This window comes from Manis javanica, chromosome 13 (assembly GCF_040802235.1).
Source record: "Manis javanica isolate MJ-LG chromosome 13, MJ_LKY, whole genome shotgun sequence".
Classification (NCBI taxonomy): Eukaryota; Metazoa; Chordata; class Mammalia; order Pholidota; family Manidae; genus Manis; species Manis javanica.
The window spans coordinates 48,594,626-48,615,172 of NC_133168.1; the positions used below are offsets into that span (position 1 = coordinate 48,594,626).

General features: G+C 40.6%; 1 long non-coding RNA gene across 1 annotated transcript in view; it reads left to right on the forward strand.

The window, feature by feature from the left end:
• Positions 1-2,871, forward strand: part of LOC140845460 (uncharacterized) — a 43,238-nt gene extending 40,367 nt beyond the window's left edge. Inside the window, exon 3 of the long non-coding RNA XR_012124225.1 lies at positions 1,027-2,871. This is a non-coding gene — a long non-coding RNA (uncharacterized lncRNA). The remainder of the gene's footprint in view (positions 1-1,026) is intronic.
• The last annotated feature ends 17,676 nt before the right edge of the window (positions 2,872-20,547 follow it).

Sequence of the window (20,547 nt, forward strand, 5' to 3'; positions counted from 1 at the left end):
TCAGAAATATTGTTAGCTTATCACTACAATTTACAGTCTAGGATTATAAATGGTCACTGTTATGTCCCAGCAAGTAAAAATCTCCAAAGGCAACAAGGAAAGAGTAAAACAAAGTAACAAAACTCCAATCTCTCTCTTTCCTTTCCCTACTTCCAATCCTCCTCCTCCCTCTTTCTTCTCTTTATATAATAGTAAACATAGCAAATTGAGTTCACAGTTATTTGAGATTGGACGATATTTCTTATTCATCACTTCCTAAGTTAGATTATACATCTGTTCTTTAAAGCATCAAATTGTTACAAAAATGTGCAGGAAAAATACAACTGCCTTTGAGGTTGGGTGATACATTTTTAGTGTTCTGAATATAGGTGTAAATTGAAAAAGAATGAAATAAGCAAGAGCAAACAGGGTAAGAATTAAAAACGCTTTATCTTTGTTCTTTCATTTCCTTTACTACAGAGCACAATCAACACTTTACAACAGGGTTAATGCACTCTCTTCAAACATGCTATTATTCTTTCACAAGAGCACAATATTTTATTAGTTATGCTGTCTGCAAACTTTCCAAAGTGACAAGACTGTGTGGATGGGTTGATCACAAGCAATTCTTGGTGCCCTCTGTTGGATATTTGCAGTGTACACCAACAATAGCAAGAACCATACAGCTGCAGGTAATTTTAATGGTGGAAGTTCTAATTTTAATTAGTATAATTAACTGAAACAAATGAAAAAAAAAACAGAGGTTTATGCTTTCTGCTCAGTAGTTATTGAATATTCAAATTTTACATCTGCTTTCCATTCAAGCAAAGGATGAGTTGTATTCCTTTGTTGTGAAATAGCCTTGGTTTTATTTCATAATGAAGACAGTATCTCAACTGACTCCTGGATATCTTAGAATAGTTCAGTTTTTGTGTGTCTACAAACACCTTAAAAAATAAAAGCAAAAATATTATTTGATCAACATATAAAATAATGAGTAAATGTCAAAATATCATTAAAACTTGTATTTCTACCTGTTTTTTACAGATGAAAACAGAAGATTCTTTCTCATTGACAGTTTTCTTATTATTACCATTACCACCAAAATAGCTTATAGTAAACATTTAGAAATCATAATCAGATAATGTAAATTAAACATCTTCAGGGTACATAACCTCACATTATGTAATTTATGACTATGATTTCAAAGGGGGAAAGATGGAAAGGTATCTATTCCTTGGGTTGACTGTGTCAGCAAAGAAGAGATGTTGGAGCCCTAACCCTGGTAGCTCTGAATGTGACCTTACCTTAAAATAGGATCTTTGCAAACGTCATCAAGTTAAGATGATGTCATACTGGATTAAAGTGGGCCCTAATCGAAAAGCTGGAGGTCTTTTTAAGAAGGGAAAACAGAGAGAGACACACACATACACAGGAAGAGGCCAAGTGAAGACAGGCAGTGACTGGAGCTCTTCTGCAACAAACTAAGGAACGCCAAGGATCGCCAGCTACCACCAGAATCTAGGAAGAGGCAAGGAAGGATCCTCCCCTAGAGCCTTTAGCGGGAGTATGGCCTTGCTGATGACATTCTGATTTTGGAATTTTACTAGTCTTCAGAACGGTTAGACACTACATTTCTGTTGTTTGAAGCCACAGAGTTTGTGGCAGTTTCCTATAGCAGCCTTAGGAAACTAACACAGTATCCTTCCGGCCAAGTGAGATTACTCCTAATCAAGGAGATACTGTTATGTATAAAGACCCTTAAAGCTCTATGGCTCGGAGCGTTGGCAATGCTGAAAGAACGCTTTGTAGGAGAGGAAGACATCATAACTGCTTTTTTGCATGATTTTAAGAGGGAAATCAACTATATCCAACCGATAAAACCTGTAAGCTCTACCACAATTATGGGACACATTCTGATGTTCTTCAAATACTGGAATTCTGAAAAGGGAAAACGCAATAGGTGTACCATCTCTTTATCAACTATGTAACACAGCTGATGTTCTCCTTTACAAAGATTTTTTGAACAATTATCGAAGTGGAGAATTATCAAATATAAAACATCAAACAATTTTAGGGCTGAAAGTCTTAGCACCAATCTTGTCAACTTATTACTCTTTATGCTTCTTTCTTTGGCCCTTTCTCTTCTATTTTGACCCTAGCTTAGTACAATTGGGCATTAGCTTGCAATATTATTTTCAAATACTAGGAATTCCGTAATATTGAGAGAGCAAAACATAGATGATCCAGAGAGGATAATGTATTAGATTGAGAGACTAAATGAAAAGATAGAAACGGAACTTTGACAGATGGATTGGACACAAAATAGTTAAAAGATGGCACATTATATCAAGGAGAGGAAATAAACATTGGAAAGGAAGCAGGAGAAAGGAAGAATCAGAAACAGCCAGTGCCCTGGGAAAACAAGGAAAATTGAAACAATATTAGAGGCGGAAAAGAAAATAATATAAATTGCATTTGAGGGCAATATTTTGGAATAATATATAGGATTATAACGTCACAAATGTCTTTACGAAATGATAATTTTATTCAAAACAACCATTAAATAATTATGTAAGTACTGATTATTTTTTATCAAATATATGATTGGAGTTGTTTATAGTAGATTTGTCAGAACTATAGGGGAGAATAAATATTTAGAGGTCACGAAACTATTGTTAAATTAGTGTTCTATATGCTTTTTGAATAATCTCAGGGCTGTGTAAATTCACTGTGTTCTTTCCCTTTAGATATTGTTAATAGTGTCTATGATATTTAATTACTATTTATAAAACACTGAAATCAATTTCACAAAATGTGATATAAAACATCATCAGTTTTGTGAATGCATTGTGTGTGTCACTGTATCCAGCAATAAACAGTACAACTCTTTTCTGAAAATCTCATCTGCTCAAATAATTTTTCATACTCAATTACTCACATATGAGAACAAATTCATCTACTGATGTAAATAGATAAGAGGCATAAAGTATGTAAGAAGAGAATGAAATGGAAGAAACATTTTATAATTTATTGAGATCCACTATCAGCTATTTTAAAAAACATAAATATTTTTATAAGGTAATTCCATTCTGTTTGCTCTTCTACTATCTATACTGCTTTCCCCTTTGTTTAAATTATTTTCCATTTTCTACACTTTGTTACCTTAGCCTTTAAAATCATTGTTTCCAAAGTACTATTAGCCTGGAAAGTGTACATTCTTACCACCCACATCAGTCTATGCTACCTCATCTCTCTCTTTTAGTCATTCTTTTTCTTTCTATTGCCTTGAAAACTGTCCATCATGTCAAAAATCCCCTACTACTTATAATTCCATAAAGTTAGGTATGGGGATGAGGGATAATAAATAATACGTTTAATTCAAATCTCCTAAGTTTTCTCTAGACTATGGGGATATAAAACATTCCTTTGGGAGGGCAGGGCCTGGGTATATTTCTTTACAGAATACACAGGGGTGGGGGGAAAGCTGTGCATTTCCGCGCCCAGGGAAGATCAGCATTTTTGGCATTTCTAACTCCTCCCAGTCAATTCTTGAAACACCCAGGACTAGATGCCTTTGCCTAGTTGTCTAGAAGGATTTGTATAAGCGTTCTCTGTTTAAACACAAAACAAATTAATCTCCTGTCAACTAACACTTTAATGGAGATGATCCATGATTATCCAAAGGCAGGCCCTGGGGAAAAGAGAGCCTAGGAAGTTAGAGAACTGGGGAGTTGAGTTCTCAAAGAGAAGGGAAGGTGAGGAGGGAGGAGCTGAGGACAAACCGCAGTGTCATTCTGATGGCCTTGCCAACCCACAGGCATTGTCTGAAACTTTGCCAGTTTTGAATATTCAACATTTAATTCTCATCTTATGCTATCATTTAGAGTTTCTGTACATTATATTTGATATCACAGCTAGGTTCCCTGTTCAGTCTCCTCCCAGGGATTTTTTTCTCTGACACCATTGAAAGCCTCTAGTTGTTTGCTCTGTGCTGAAATGTATGAAACAAATTTGCTAATTGGAAATGTGACAGAAACAACTTGACATAAATACTTCTGTCTTCCTTTTGTTTTATTGTAGTTTGACTGCTTTTCACTAAAAGATTTTCTCTTTCTGAGTTCAGTTATCATTCCCATAACTCTCAATTCTGGTGCCTTGCTCAGGAACTTCCACACATTATTTTGATTTTTACTAATATGTCTTTTGGTCACTTGTTTCCTTTCCACTATTTTTTTATGTTTTGTTTTGTGGGTTTTTTTGTGCCTTTTGGCCACTGTCTCCTCAGCTCCCCCATCCCCTAGCTCCTGGCAACTACCATTCTACTCTGTTTTTAAGCGTTTGACTTTTTTAGATTCCACATATAAGTGATATTATACAGTATTTGTTTTTCTCTGTCTGACTGATCTCACTTAGTATAATGCCCTAAAGCTCCATTCATGTTGTCTAAATGGAAGGATTTCCTTCTTTATCATGGCTGAATAATATTCCCTATGTGTGTATACACACAATGTATATATGTCAATGTATACATATATATATTTAGAAAAAGAGAGCATATTGTGTGTGTTTGTGTGTGTATTCCCATCTTCTTTTACCCATTCATCTGTTAATACTTAGGTTGTTCCCATATCTTGGTTATTGTGAATAATGCTGCAATAAATATCTTTTTGCGTTTTATTTTTTTCTTTTCCTTACTAAATCCCTGTTTTTTTATATCCTTTTACAAGATGTTCACAATCACCCTCAAACAATCAATGACCAAACTTTTGCTCATTCTTGTCTTTTTTTTTTCCAAGGTTCTTATCCTTCACTATGCTTTTTTCTCTGCACTCAGTCTTAGCCCTTTCTAATTGCTAGGTACTTCTTTGCTTTGATATCCATGATTGCCTTCTCTCTGACTTTCTTGCCCTTTTCCTTTTTAAATCTAATCCATGTAATCTCTCGTTCTCCAAATTATTTTCTTCTTTCATAAACTGCTGCACTTGTTCAGTTCACTTCTACATTAGCAGGTGTATCTCTCATACCAAAGATCCTTCAAATTTCTTTGCCACATCCTAAGCTTTCCTTGAAATGTACATATTACCGGTTTTGATAATTAGGGATGTGTATATGTGTGTGTGTGTGTGTGTGTGTGTGTGTGTTTTAAAGATGATCAATCCGAAGAGAACTGGCAAAAATATATAACTACAAAGTGTAAAATTGGGAAAACAATTCAAAAATGGTTATATATGTATGGCAAACCCTATACTTTCAATCACAGCTTATATCAGAAAGACCCATTGTTGAAGATGCAACAGTGATGGGGATTTGAATAGCTTGGTTATATGGGTAAGAAAAACCTGCTTATTTATACAAACTCAGCAGTATGTATTGAAGTTTTACTATATACCTGAGTATACTTCTATGTAATGTGGAAAATACAAATGTGTTTGAGAAACTATGCATATCTTACAGACACAAACAATTTAGTAACTTCATCTCTGGGCTTGTATTGTGCTTTCTCTGTGCTAAGAGGTATTATTGACTAAGGCTATATGGACCACAGAATCCATGTTCTGGCTACTGTATTACACAGTTTCATAGGACCTGACCATTTCTTCTAAATATTTCTCATCTGTCCAGTTCTCACTTTTCCACTATTATTACTTTAGTTTGGATCATGTTTAATAATTAACTAATTAATTACATTAGTCTCAAATGGTCTTCTTGCTATGGTCTTCCTGTGTTCCTCTGTCTCTGTCTCAATTTCTGTCTTTCTCTGTCTCTTCACCCTCCACCTGTCTACCCATCTATTTATTTACTGTCTACTATTTGCCATGTTCTTGACTAATCTCTGGTGATACAATGGTGTCTTGCCAATGGGTTTCAGCCCCGGAAAAGTTCGCTATGGATTCAGTGAGACCAAAGAAATTGACAGAAAAACGTTCTTTGGGGTGAAAGGGTTTATTACCTGGCTTGTTCTCCAGCAGTAGGTCGAGCACTCGTGTCTCTGCCTCCACCCACAGCACTGGGCCAAGCTCTCTGTAGAGCACAGTAATAGCTTAGTGCCTACAGGTGTGGAAGCAGCATCCCAGCAACAGGCCAGTTACATCATCAGGTGGTTTACGTTAAGTGAGGATCCTGGCCATAGGAACCCCAACTTCCCCACACTCCACCCCTCCAGGATTCTCGCCTTACAATCTACATGCTTTCAATCTTCTGCAGTGGTCCCTGTGCGAGAAAGCTGGAGCACTGTAACCAGATTCCACAATAGCCACAGAGGATAACAACTTAGAGATAATAAAAATTAAGATACAGCAAGATTCTGATACAAAAATTATAATAATCCTCAAGCCAGAGGAAGTTCCCAGTCCACAAAGACTTTAGGGGCGATAAGACACATGTTTTAATGCCACCAACATAGGTTGCATGCAAGAGAGTGGTCCTATGATAGGACTGTAGCAGGAAGGGGGTCCCTTCCAGGTCTAGTATACCATACTTTTACCCCCTTCCCCGTAGGGGTTACTGAAGGGTCTATATATATAGTGCTATGGGAGGTACATGCACTGGCCATAATGATAAAACAAAACTCCCCGGTAAGATGCTCTTATGTTCTGGCCATTCAGGATATACTACTGTGACCTTTGATGGCCACTCTGCTGTTATTCCAGGAATACACAAGAGGCCAGCTTCCAGGCCTTGTCTCCAAGCTGCCGGGAGAGCCAGCCATCATTGGTCCATGTGTCAAAAGGTCCAAGGCCACGTTCACTCAATGGAGTCTCTGGGGTTCAGTGCAGTTTTTGCTGGCAGCAAGATGTTATTCTGGTGGCCAAACCTCTGCTTCAGTGATTCTTCCTTGGTCTGTACTTGCATTTGTATAGGGGAGGCAGCCATATATGTTAACATGTCTATAGGGCTCAAAGCTCCCTTTCAGGGTCTCTCATTCAAACGCCGTAGCATGGCCCATAAGTGGACTGACCATCCCCGCAGACTATTGGTATCTGACTTTGGTCCGGATTTTAACAAGCCATTGTGCCTGTCTATCATGCCTGCTGCAGTAGGATACTATGGCACATGAAACTTCCATTTGATTCCCAGCTGTTGTACCCATTCTTGCAGTGTATGTCCTGGGTGCCCTGATCACTCTCAATCACCTGTGCTCGGCCGTAGGCAGCAAAAAGACGCTCCGGACCTCTTTCAGTCACCTGCTGGTCTGCACACAGGTAGGAAAAGCAACCAGAAGTCCAGTAGCTGTGTCCACACAAGTCATCGTGTACTGATATCCTTCTGACACAGGTAGAAGCCCAATACAGTCTATCTGCCACCTGACAAGGGGTATAGGCCCCTTAGCTATTGCCCCACGTTGCTGTGGAATGTGGTGTAAGTCCCTTTTGAAGCACACGACACAATCCGGCCAGGCTCTACTAACTTCTTCGAAGGTCAAAGGCAAGCCCCACCGACAGGCCACAGCTCACATTGTCTTTTGCCCTGAATGCAACGAATGCTGATGCAGCCATTGGGCTACATCAGAGGCAGACTTTCCTTCTAACCAACGTATCTGGGCCAATTTATCTTCCTCATCATTCCCTGGGGATGTCAGTGGCAAATGACCTGTCACATGGTATACTGTAATTATTTTAGTCTGACCACAGGCCCATAAGTCTTGCCATAATTCTTGCCCCCAAAGGGGTCAGTGACCAGCCAGCCAGTTGGCATGGTACCAGGTTGGTAGCCACAGGGTCAAGCCCCAATAGACAGCCCAGCTGTCAGTACAGACAACTATAGGGGAGGGCTCCTGGCTGATCACAAGCAGCACAGCCTGCAACTCTGCCCACTGGCTGCTCTTCCCCTCACCATCTTCCATCCATATTGTCTCAGTCTTAGGATGGAAAGCTATGGTCCTCCATTTTGGGGGCTGCCCATGGCTGGAGCCATCTGTGTACCATGCATCTTCGTGTATAGGGGCTCTTCCCTCCTGATAGGGACTCTCTGTTACTAATGGTTCAAAAGCAAGTTCTTCCTGCTTTTCCTTAGTATATGTCACCGGCCCCAACAAGCGTTGGAGTTCTTCACTCAAGGGGCTACTAGAGAGGGCACTACAATGCTGTAGGTAAGCACCCCACTTGGCTAGTGTGGGTGTTTGTGCCACACCACTCCTTGGCTTTTGGGTCCAGTCTCATACCCACCCCAAGATGGGATAGGTGGTTATTACCCTTATCGGGGCCATTCCAGTGATGGGTTCTGTAGCCAGCAAGGCATGATACACGGCAGCCAGTTGCTTTTCTGACGAAGTGTATCGAACCTCTGCCCCTTTCTAGAATTGTGACCAGAATCCAACAGGTTGGTGAATTCGTTCAAGCCGCTGCCAGAGACCCCAGCCATAACTGTCTTCAGTGACATGAACATCCAGCTCACAGGGTCTTGATGGGTCTATCACACTCAAGGCCTACACGGCCTTGACTGCCCGTTTTGCTGTAGTAAAGGCAGATGCACATGTCTCATCCCAGTCTCACTTGACGCCCTTTTGTACCAACTGATATAAGGGCTTCAGAATTTGCGCCAAGTGCGGTATAAACACTCTCCAGTAGCCTAGAAACCCAGAAACTCCTGTAACAATGCTACAGTTGTGGGGGTAGGAAAGGCCTGGACTTTGTCTGTAACTGCTTCTGGTATAACTTTGGTCTTTCCTGACCAGATGACCCCCAAGAATTTAACAAACTAGGTTCCTGAACCTTGGTGCTGTTCACAGCCCATCCTTTCTCTTGTAAATGTTGCAACAGTCTAGGTGCTGCACCTTCTAGATCTGAAAGAGAATTGGATGTGAACATGACATCATCAATAGAATGGTACAGCCACACCGTTGATGATTTCTCCCGTGTAGCCAAGTCCTGGGCTACAAGTCCATGGCAGATGGTGGGGCTGTGGAGGTATCCCTGTGGGAGGCTGGTGAAAGTCCATTGCCATCCTTCCCATGTGAAGGCAAACTGTTCCTGACTTTCCTGTTCAGTGTCAATGGAAAAGAAGGCATTAGCAAGATCTGCCACATAATGGTATGTTCCTAGTTCATGGCTGAGGGTATCCATCCATCAGGCCTGCAATAGAGGGGACAGAAGCATGCATAGGGGGTATGACTTTATTCAGTTCTCTATAATCCACAGTCATACGCCAGGAGCCATCTGACTTTTTTACAGGCCACACTGGGAAACTGAAAGGACTATGGGTGGGCTTTATAATACCCACCTTTTATTATGCCCTCCAGGCAGTTTGTATTGTTTGGTGTTAGTCACTCACGGAGGCACAGGCAAAGCTATGGGCGGGTGCCTAGCATGTCCCCTCAGAACTGTCCTCACCACATGTACTCTCAGTCTGAACTCACCTGCAGTGGTCTGCAACCATAGACCCTGCAGGATATCAATCCCCCAAATATACTCAGGGATAGAAGATATATACACAGTATACTCTTTTGGGGATGGACGCCCTATTCCCAAAGGGATTTGGGCTTTTTCACCCTGATAACCTTCCCCCCGTATCCATCTATGATAGTGGGGGTCCCGGGGAACCACTCAAGGTTACCATGACTCAGTGAATATTCAGCCTGTGTCCACCAGAGCCAAGACATGTTGTATGTTCACTGGGGACCAATGGAGAGCTATTTCAACATGTGGCCTCCAGTCACCCCCTGGTCCCTCAGGGCAGATACCTTGACCTTCCCCTCAGTCAAACCATGCTCCCCAGTCACCTTCCTGTGTGGGCTCAAGCAAGGTTGCCTTGTTCTCCAGCAGGAAGTCTTACAAACACACAGGCCAGACTTGTGGCTCTGTCTCTGACCTCTGCCTCTTTGGTCTTAATGGCTGGAACTGCTGCTCTGGTTTCAGCTGTTGCCATAGCTCTAGTAAGATCCTATTGGACTTCCCATCTAATTTCCTTCCATCTGCTCCTGCCCATATTAAATCAACCCACATCTGGGTCCTCATAACCTTCATAGGACCCTGTAAATTCTTGTGAGTAACAGGTCTTATTTCTTTCTGGATTCTTGTTGCTTCTGCCTCTCCTAAGTCTGCCACTTTGTGTCACCTTGCTTATGGGCTGCCCTAAGTGAGGCGAAAGAATGGCCACCACAGACCCAAAGAGGGATGTAGGAGCCATTTGAAGTACAATATTTGTCATCCCAGTAGTGAAAATCTCTTCATCTGGGCTAGAATTCTATGGACTACAGATAACATTTCTTATGCCTAGCTCTCATAGCACCTGGTACGTATGCCATCTAACAGGAGAGGATGGCAGATCACCCAGATTGGGCCACACAGCATGAAGTGCAGCCATAAGCCAATCGAGGAGGGAAGATTCCCTGGGGTCTGATGTGCATTTTGTAATCGCTGCCTCAAGGCAGGCTGCACTGTCAGGGAAGCCAGCTTTCCCATCTCTGATCCTGACAGAAAATTCCATCCACCCCTAAGTTCCACAGATGCAGGAGCCAAGCTGATATTGATTCCAAGGGCTTCTCTCTAAACCTGGACCCCAAATCCACCAGCTCAGCCTGAGTGTAGGGGCAGACCATAGAGTGCTCCACGACCTGGGGAGGGGGCTGGGCTTCTCCTTGGGGAACTTTTAGCCGCTGGGTCTTTATTTTCTTTACAACCACTGGGCGTGCTTTCAATACAGGAGGCACCAGTGCCTCTGGCACCAACCCTTCATCCTTCTCCAGCTCCTCCATTTCTGGGGCTGAAGGCACTTTTCTCTCCCCTTCCCTGAGTGCTTCCTCTGCTACAATCTTCACCTTTTCTAACTCGCAGCAATGCTACCTCTGTCCTCAGAAGGTCTCTGACCTTCAGCTCAATGCTGTGCAGCTGATGTTCTCGTGTCACCTCAGCCTGTGCTTCCCTCAGGAGTTCATCCTTTCCCTTGATGGCCCCTTCCTACTTCAGAATACCTGGCAGCGCTGCTGCCTCATCTCCAATGGCACCTTGCTGCTGGCGCTCTCGTGCTGCCTTCTCCCGCATCAAGGCCATCTCCTTAGGGCATCCACAGAGGTTTGCAGCTCGTGTTCTTGTGCTACCATTTCTTGGGTCTCCTCTGTAGACCTTTTTAGGACTGTGAGAAGCAGCCAACCCACAGTCCCCGCTGCCTCACGGGCACTCTGTCTCTCAAAAGACCTTCTTACTATACCAAGGGCCACCCCTACAGCCTCAGGTGTCACCTCTACTTGCCTCCAGTCCTGGGTGGGGCCTAGTCCTCTAGGAGGTAAGCCACCTCAGACCACATACCCATTGGGGGATGATCCACTGTCTCCCCATTCACAGTGGCAGCCCACTGAAGCACCCCTCCCATAAGGGCAGCCTGTCTTTTTCCTTGGTCAACTTTTCCTGCTGACTTTTGCCAATTGTCTTGCCAATGGGTTTCAGCCCCGGGCAAGCTCGCTATGGATTCAGTGTGACTAAAGAAATTGACAGCAAAACGTTCTTTGGGGTGAAAGGGTTTATTACCCGGCTTGTTCTCCCGCAGTAGGTCAAGCACTAGCATCTCTGCCTCCTCCCAGAGCACTGGGCCGAGCTCTCTGTGTAGTGCAATAATAGTTTATTGCCTACAGGTGTGGAAGCAACAGCCAGCAACAGACCAGTTACATCATCAGGTGGGTTAAGTTCAGTGAGGATCCTGGCCATAGGAACTCCAACTTCCCATATATGGTGATACCTTCCATAAGGAACGGAGAGCCTCATGTAGTAAACTACTGTTCACTTGAGTCTTGTATTTTCCTTCCTTAGAAATCTTTAACATCCTCCAGTGACTTTTAGGATAAGGATCAAGTTTATCAGCGCTTGCAAGACCCTTCACAATCTGGCACAATATATTACTATTTGGAGGGAAAGGCAGGAGCCAGGGATGACTGATGTCCTGCAAAGGGCAGGGCAGTTCTGTATAACAAGGAATTTATAACAAGGCATCTTGCATGACGTTTAAATGGCCACAAATTTCAAAACTTCAACTGAACCCAGAGCCTAACTCAGTTTTTTGATTATGTACAAAGCTTTTATTTTATTTACTTTTTCAGAATGATTTTAATATTCATTGATCTTGATGCAACTTTCAACCAAAATACTAAACTAGCTCAATAGCTAGACTCCTCTCCAATTTTCCACCTTCAGGAACCAGAACAGGAGAATGAATAACACTATGAGAGAATCCTGGGGTTACACCTCTTGGTTGCCCTCAGAAATTTGTTACAGTATGTGTGTGTGTGTGTGTGTGTGTGTATGAATGTTCGCAGATGGGTTTAGCCTGGGACAGGATGTAGCCCAAAAGGGCAGTTAGAGGACAAAATGGAAAGAGAAGAGTTGGAATTCTGTTCTTGCTCCTCCAGTGACTTTTAACGTCCTCCATGATCTTGGGACAAACAGCAGCTGCTCCAAATCCCTGCTCAGGTACTTTTCCCATTATCCTCAAGAGTAAGTTTTGGGCATTGTGGATAAAATGAGAGTTCCTGTGGCCAGGATTCTCACCTGGCCCTGGTTGACTAGCTCACTGCACACCTGTGGCATTACATAGCTGTTGACTCTATATGAAGAGCTCTGCCCAGTGGTCTGGGCATGACACAGTGGAACAGCTGCAAGGCTGCAAGAGAGCAGAGCAGAGGCTGGAGTGGTGGCAGTGCCGAGGACAGAGGCCCAGAGGACGGCTGTGTGGGACGACTGTGCGGGACGACTGTGCAGGCAGAGAGGCCCAGAGGATGGCTGTGAGGGCAGAGGGGCCCAGAGGATGGGTGTGCGGGCAGAGGGGCCTAGAAGCAGAGACTGGCTTGCTGCATGCAGACTCGCTCTGAGTGAATGGGATTCTAGTGACTGAACTGCCACCTGGAAATAAAGTTGGTTATAAACCTTTCACTCCAAGAATGTTTTGCTGTCAATTTCTTTAGTCACATTGAATCTATAGTGAACTTGCCCAGGGTTGAAACCCATTGGCAAGACAGATAGTAAAAGAGCTCTTTTCTTCTGCGATGCTAAGAAAAACAGGTGGAGACAATCTGACTTCAGGCAGTTGTGTCTCCACCCCTCATTCTCCAAATTACAGGGACACAGGTACTCAACCTTAGCCCAGCAGTGGAGTTATCTATGAATCTTTAAGAAATATTAATGTCTGGATTCCCCCCTTACCAGTTTTGGATTTGTTTTAAGGTGTGGCCTGGTGATTCTACATGGTTCTCTATACAGTCTGTGAAGAGAGAATTATAATCTAAGGACTGTCTCCTCCTAACACTGATTTAGCTAAAGGTGGTAAAAGGTGAAGTACTGACCTGAGATTTTTTGTGATAAAAAGTGATTTTTCTAGTGTTTGGAGCTCTTCATCTTAAGTCATCAATGCCCCACCTGCACCCCTGACTCATTTAACTGACACATTGGGAAATACATGTTACCTGAAAGCATGGATGGTACTTCTAGAGAAGTGGTTCCCAAATTTTGTTGCATGTTAAAATTACCTGGAGACATTTTAAAAAACCCACTAACACCTGGCTCCTACTCCTAGTTATGCTAATATAATTGTTATTAAGTGGAACCTGGCTTTGGAATTTTTAAAAGATCCACAGGTGATCCTAATGGGCAGCAAAGCTTGGGAACTAGCCCTAGTGAGAAAGCACTCAAAGAGCAATACAACAGGATATCTGAGGAGCACAACCATTTCAAAACAATATTCTGGATTACAGATATCCATAGAAGCAGAAATCTTAAGACAAACAGTTGTGAATTTAAAATTAGGAAGCTATTTGAAAGATGAAAAGATTGGGAAAAAAAAGAGGGTGGGTAGTTCACACCAAATATATAAATATGTATCTTTCCAGAGCAAAAAATCGAGTTATATCATATTTTTTAATAGCAAATGTTATATGCAAGAAGATAATGAAGGGCTATTTTATAAGTGCCAGAGAAAAATAACTTAAAAGGGTTTATTACAGAATTTTCAAGCCAAACGGTCTTCAACATGCTAGCATAATAACAAATATTCTCAGGCATAGAAGGTTGCAATATAATCACCATGCAAAGACATGTGGACAACAGTTTGAGAGAAGTGGCAGGAGAGAAAAACCCAAGACATGTGCTGTGGATGAAGTGAAGGTTCCTATGGCCAGGATTCTCACCTGGCCCTGGTCGGCTAGCTCATTACACACATGTGGGCAATACATCATTATTGACCCTGTATAATGAGTTCCACTCAGTGCTCTGGGTGACATGTTGACACTGCTGCAGGAGAGTCAGGGCTGGAGGGGTGGCAGCACCAAGGACAGAGACCAAGGCAGCTATAGGGGCAGAGAGGCCCAGAGGCAGAGACTGGCTTGCTGCATGCAGACTCTAAGTGGACAGGAATCTAGTGATTGACCTGCAACTGTGAGTATAAAGTTGAGTATAAACCCTTTCACCCCAAGAACATTCCATTGTCATTTCTTTGGTCTCTTTGAATCCATAGTAAACTTGTCTATGGCTGAAACCCATTGGCAAGACATGTGGCAAAAGATATTTGAATTAAAGGTGGTTGAAAAGCTTGGTGAAATCTGTACTTATTATAGCCATTTGAGGCCACATAAAAAAGAGGAGATATATTCCACAATAATCTAGAATTAAAAGTCTGGAAAAAAATCACATGATGGGCATTGTTATAGGGGAAAAATAAGGAATTAAAGAATTTGTTAATTGCCTATATTTACAGGGAGGATTTATTTTTTTAAAAAGGGAGAAAAGTATTAAAAAGAAACAAATGTTAAATGTCATGCCAATGGGTTTAAGACCCAGGCATGTTCACTATGGGTTCAGTGAGACTGAGGAGTGACAGTGGAACATTCCTGGGGTAAAAGGGTTTATTACCTGGATTTATTCTCCCAGTGAGCACTAGAATTATGTCTGCATCCAACAGCCTACAGGTCTATGATCCGCCTTCTCTCTACTTCTGCACAGAACAGTGGACAGAGCTCTTTATATAATGACTCAGTCAGTAATAGCTATTGCCTGTGGGTGTGGAAGCAGTAGCCTAGCAGCAGGCCAGTTATACCATCAAGTAGTTTAGGTTCAGGTGAGGATCCTGGCCATAGGAACTTCAATTTTCTCCATATTAAACAAAAATACGTTAAGGTTAGAGAGACATGTACAAATACATCAGTAATAATAATATAAGTAAATTAGATTTAGGAATTTAAACTCCAATATTTAAACATTGAATATTTAAAAAATCCAGATATATATTGTTTAAAAAGTACATTGGCTTTACCTGTGGCCAAAATAGAACAAGAACCAGATTTACCCTTCTACTTAAAACAAGTGAAAACTTGGACACAAATAGGAAAGAAGTTTTCAAGACATTGGTGTCAAACAGCAAAGGACAATTAACTTAGTTGAAGGAAACAAATGAGGTGAGCCCTCTGATTGTCCAAACTTTGAGAGAATTTCCAGATCATAAGGAGGGTAAGCTCAGGTAGAGATCATTGGACTCCTTGATTTGAGGAGACTGAGCCAAAAACCCAAGAAGAAGAATGCAGTCAGATGTTACATGGCAGCTAGATTACAAGAGAGAAGATAGCCACATAAAGATAAAGCTCTGGGCATCTACAGAGAATCACCCTCTACCGCTCTCAGCAAAGTGCTGATTGCACACGCATTTGAGAAGACACACTGCAGTGGTGATAGAGCAGACAAGAAACACCCAAAATCGTTAACAGGAACAGGACCCAGCACTCACACAGGGTAGGGACTAGGGACTAGTGCTTGTTCTTACCAGCCACACTGGAAACCTACACAATTCACAGGGATTTAGGTAGGAGGGTCTAGTCTTGACACTGAATATTTAGCTAGGTTACATATAGCTCTAGTCTTACATAACGAATCTTCAAAGCAGAACACCAACTGATGAAATGGTTTCTAACTGACTATGTGTTTCTAACAGCATACTGTCCCTTCTCTATAGACTCTTATATTATAGTTTTTTTGCTTGTTTATTTCTTCTCAACCCATCCCTTCCTTCCCAAAACCAACAGAAGGATATACTTCAAGTTTTAAGTACCAGTGTGTAATATATGGTTTGACAGGTAGTAAGCTACCAGAAGATGTATGCACTCTGATGATTTATCTCTGTCCTACTCCATGACATAAAGTGAGGAATTATTTTGATTCATATTTATAAAGCTCAGGTCACTTGTGAGGGTACCATATTTCCCTTTTTTTCTCCCCTATGAAAGTTTATAGTAATTTGTCATCTTTATTTCAGTTAAGGCCATGTCTCTCTTGCTCTTATCATATAAATAAGATTGGTATGTTTACTTATTGCATTATTTTCTATTGCTGCTGTAACAAATTACCACAAAGTTAAGCGTAGTGGCTTAAGCAATAAAATTTCTTACCTTACAGCTCTATAGAATAGAAGTCTGGCACATTTCTCACTGGGCTAAAATAAAAGTTCTGCAGGACAGTGTTCCTTTCTGGAGGCTATAGGGGTTTCCTTCCCCTCCCCAGCTTCTAGAGGTTGCCAGAATTCCTTTCTCTTCCATCTTCACAGCCAGCAAAGGCTCCACTGATTCTCCCACTTGTAATGGCCCTCATGATTATATTTACCAGTCCTTCTGATACCCAATTACCAATTTGTTCCATTTAGCAAACTTAGAAGCCAATTAGCTATCTTAATTCCATCTTAATTTCTCTTTACCATGTAGCTTAGTATACATGGATTCACACCTTGAAGTGGGTAAGGGGAATTACTCTGCCTACCACACTTTTTTGTAACAGCTGTTTTTTTCTAGCATGCATATTCCTCTGCTTTCCCTTTCCTATATTTATACAAAATGAGTTCATCTCACCCTACTTCTCAGAAGTCATATCATATTTCATATAGGTACAAGCATCTGACAATTTCAACACATCTTCTCATGTATTTGTGGCTAAGTCCTTACATGTTGAAATATAAATTATGTTATTTTCCTATTATGACTATAATTTTATAGTGAAGCCATTCTTCCTTCTCTCCTTCCTTCCTTCCTTTTTTGAAATTATGTGTGTTAGTAGATTACATTGTCTATGAATTTTATTCCAGGATCATAAAGAGAGTTAACAAAATATTATAATAAAAAGGGAGGATAGGATATAAGATTGAGAGTCATTTTTCTGGAAGTAGTAAGTTGACTCCTTGAACAATAAACAAAAATCTCTTCAAGGGTAATTGAAGTGCTCTATCAAGAAAACCATGAGAACTCCATATACCTCCAAATGCATACCTCCGAATACTTTGGATATTCAGGCAAATGTGGAGTTCCTGCCAGTGTTAATACTGACCTTGGTATGTCATTTATTTTGCTTTTATAAAGAACCTCTGCTTGCAGACCTGTGACTAGATTATCAAAGAGATACTTATCTATTTTGTTAAATGCTTCACAAAGCAATAGCAGAAGATTGAGCAAATAAACAACAATTCAAACCAAAAATGAGCTGTTTTTTAAATTTTTGTCTTAATTTTATGTGGGCTACATTTAATGCTCACAATGTAGTTAAAACTATTATTATTTTACAAACAAAGGAAATCAAAAGACATGTAGGGAAATAAATAACTATCGAGATTATGTAGTACATAAATCAAAAGGCCAATAAATGAACTATGATTCTTTAACAGCAGTTTGCACAATTCAGCCAAATGATAATGTGTACACATTTGCAAAATTTAAATATTGTATTTTTCTTTGTGATACTTTAAATCTCTACTTAAATGATTTATAATAGAATTCATTACTGAAAGGTTCCTTAATTTTGTAGGTATAGTTTATATACAAATATATATTTAACTAGAAAGTTACAGGATTAAAAAAATCCTCTACATTTTCTAATGGAGTAAATCTCACCTCTGATACCGTAAGTCAAAAATGAGCCTCTAACCAATTTCTTTGGCTATCGTCATAAAAACGATAGAGCAACTCAATATTCTGCTTCAGATTTTTTCTCCAGACCTTTTCCTTCTCTTTCTATACAGTGATGCAAGAGTGATGAGTAGGATAGGGTCGAGCATAAAGTCCTGAAAATCCTGTCCTTCTAGCATCTGTATCACATTTGGTTCCTTCCAAGGGCATGCTACAGAAAGAAGACTACACAGGATCCATATGGAGTTGAACAGAGGTAACTCATGGAAATCCTACACCTTGAATATGTTGAGGGAGAAGTATCCTTAACAATTTCCTCCTAAAGGCACATGTGTACCTGTTAATCAAATTATGGCTGGGTAGATGGTGGTCTTCTGCATCCAAGAAACTGCCAGTGAACAACTCTAATTGCCTGTACTTACCATGAGTATGTGTACATTCCTAATGAGTATCCGGTTGGCTTCACTCATCTACCTGTGTTCCTGCCCCCTTACTGGCTTAGGCAATAACAGATAACAGTTGTGAATTTTTATGTTGTCAGAGATGGTGCTCTTTACTCACATTATTTCATTTAATGCTCACAATGTAGTTAAAACTATTATTATTCTATAAACAAAGGAAATCAAAAGACATGTAGGGAAATAAATAACTGTCAAGATTATGTAGTACATAAATCAAAAGGCCAATAAATGAACTATGATTCTTTAACAGCAGTTTGCACAATTCAGAGATTCATTCAACATAATGTCTGAGTACTTAATATATGTCAAACAGAGAGTTAGGTGTTGGGAATACAATGACCAATAAAACAGAGAAGGTACCTACCCTTTGGGAACATAAATTCTACTGAGAGAAATAGAAACAGGCAAGGAAGTAGATTAGTTACAGTTTGTAAAAACTTTGATGAAAAAAACACAAAAGGAAGCCCAGTAGGGAAGAAAGGCATTTCAAGTAGAATGTTCAGGGAAAACTTCTCTGAGTAGGGACCATTTAATCTAAATCTTTCCAACGACAAAAGGTGGAGCAGGGAGAGAGCATAGGGACAACCACAGCTTCCCAGGCCTGCACACTGGCTCATGTGGAAGATAAATCACATGTGGTTGGGGTGAACCTGAAGAGGTTACATAGGTAAAGCATTTTTGAAGTGTATTTTGGCAATATCCATCCACATGTTAATATATTTTAAATTTGGATGCTGTACTTTCTTTTCTTGCAGGCTTATAAAAATATTCTTGCATATGTGAACTAAGCTCCTGGAAATCAGGTAAATCTTTTCCTTTCCCAAGGGTAAGGAGGGTATGGGCTGTTTTTTCTTTTTCTGTCCTCTGGGCTTTAAGTTACAACACTCCATCTTGGATTATTTTTCCTTATTTCGTGGACAATCACTGATAGAGATCTTTCCTGGAATAGTACCAGGAAAATAATGTACATCAAAGCTGACATACCACATTCTGGGCTGTATTGAAGGTACAATCATAACTTTTAATAAGAAAGAGTTTATTTTGGTAAAATGATATCTTTCCAGCTGTCCTAACAGATACCAGAGGAGATGCCCTCTTTGGACAGGATGGTGGTGGGAAGCCATCCAGATGCCCTGGGGAGGAATTCCAGATCATGCCTCCACGTAGTGTAGTGGTGAGGCTGCGGCCATACCAGCAAAACCCGCTCTGTAGGACTGAACCAGGCTAGATTTTTGTTCTTTTGTTTTCCTGTAAATCACTTTTGAGTTTCTGTTTCTCAAGTCTGGAAGAAGCAGACATGTAATTTTGGCAGAACCTTCCTCAGCGAGTTTCTAGTTGTTCAATTGTTTATCTAGAGTGCGGGGGTGAGTAACAATGAAAAAACCAGTATCAGAGATAAAGACTGGGTAAGTTTACATTTGCAGCCCTGCCAGCTCTCCACATTCTAGGAAAAATGGAGTTAAGCAATTACCTAGGAAGGTTAGGCAAAAAGGTACAAATAAACAGAGGATGATTAAGTGCTCCCTCCACTTCATGCTTGTGTCTTTGAGGTCACAACCACTATGTTCTGCTTGAGTCTGGCTATGGAAACCTGAGCCTCTCGTGGCTCGAGGTGACTTGTATTGCAAGAGAAAACTGTCCAGCTCAGTAGGCTGTGACATCTCTTTGTGTGGCATAAAGAATATATGATATTAACTAGAGCATGTAGATGCACATGATCAAATTCTTGGTACAAAACTTCCCACATTGCCTTGTTTCTTTTGCTTTTGTTCGCTCTTAAATATCTGACATAATTTGGCATCAATATATTTAGTTCTATTAAAAATTCTCCAGCTTCAGATCATGTGATCATTTGGGGTGAACTGTGACATGTATTCACATGGATTTTTATCCCTTTCTTTCCACATTTATTTAATTTATATAATATGCCAGGTACTGTGCAACATATTAGAGAAACAAAGTCCAACAATAATCCATATCCTAATAAATTCAGACTATGGTTGTTGGGGAGAAAATCAAGTAAATTAATAACTATAATACACTGTGGATGAATATGTAGATAGAAAGATACATTAGAAGCTGATCGAAAATAATGCATAACATTAGAGTACCTTAATACACTCAAACACACACAAAACACACAAAAATCAAATATAAATAAATATATTAATAGTAAATAACAAAGCTACCTAGAAAGGAAAATCTGAAATACCAACCCAGATGCATTTTAATATGACTTAATTGTTTTTA